The sequence below is a fragment of the Schistocerca cancellata genome, chromosome 10, assembly GCF_023864275.1.
Source record: "Schistocerca cancellata isolate TAMUIC-IGC-003103 chromosome 10, iqSchCanc2.1, whole genome shotgun sequence".
Taxonomy (NCBI): Eukaryota; Metazoa; Arthropoda; class Insecta; order Orthoptera; family Acrididae; genus Schistocerca; species Schistocerca cancellata.
The window spans coordinates 16,201,443-16,202,506 of NC_064635.1; positions in this window are offsets into that span (position 1 = coordinate 16,201,443).

Sequence of the window (1,064 nt, forward strand, 5' to 3'; positions counted from 1 at the left end):
CCTCTCCCGCGCTCCGCTTCTGTGTCTCCGCACTCCCTCCTGCCTTGTCTTCTCTCTTCATCTCTTGGCCCGCTCATCTCCTCACTCTTGGTGCGCCTCCTGCCCCCCTTTTCCTCTTCCTCCCGCCCCCCCGCCCCAACTTACCTGCAGTAAGCATGTCTTGAGTTACAGTTTCCCCAGCTGCTGTAATGCGACGCCTCAGTTCATTCATTGCTGTTGGTGAAATTTGAGGTAAGTTACTATGGGATCAAACTGCTTAGGTCATCAGTCGCTATGCTTGAACACTACTTAATCTAACCTTAACTTACACTAAGGGCAACACACACACACACACACACACACACACACACACACACACACACACACATGAGAGAGGACTCGAGCCTCCAATGAGGGGAGCTGCATAAACCATGCCAAGGCTGTTGTTGGTAATGAAGGCACAAAAACAAAGTCTTTTATAAACCCTCAGAAGAAATAATTACATACAGGCTGGTCCAGTGACCTTAGAGGCCAGCAATGTAAGGCTGAATGATTTGGTCCAATGCGATCGATCCAGCGTTTGGTAATCCTCTGATTTAAAAACTCCCACGCTTTCAGATGGCAGTGTGATGGTACCACATCCTGTTGGTAAATGAAGTCGTTCTAATCAGTCTCCAACTGTCGAAAAACGAAGTTCTCAAGCAGATCAAGGTATATGCTTCTTGTAACAGTGTTCTTGGCAAAGAAAAATGGGCCTTACGCCTTTTCCCATGAAACTGCAGAAAACACATTAAATTCTGGAGAGTCCCTCTCATGTTGTACAGCTTCATGTGGTCGTTCCATATTCTCGAATTGATGGGTCACCTTTCTATTTAAATGGAATGTTGCCTCATCACTAACACTAAGCATGGAGGAAAATTGTCATCCTCCATCTAGTCGAGAACGAAATTACAGAACTGCACTCGTTATTTGTCACCTTCACAAGGTGCTTGCAGTAGCTTGATGTGTAAACGTCGACGCAACACGCGGCAGACGGACATCGGGGGTGTGCTGAGCTGTCGAGCTGCACGGCGAACGGATTTCTG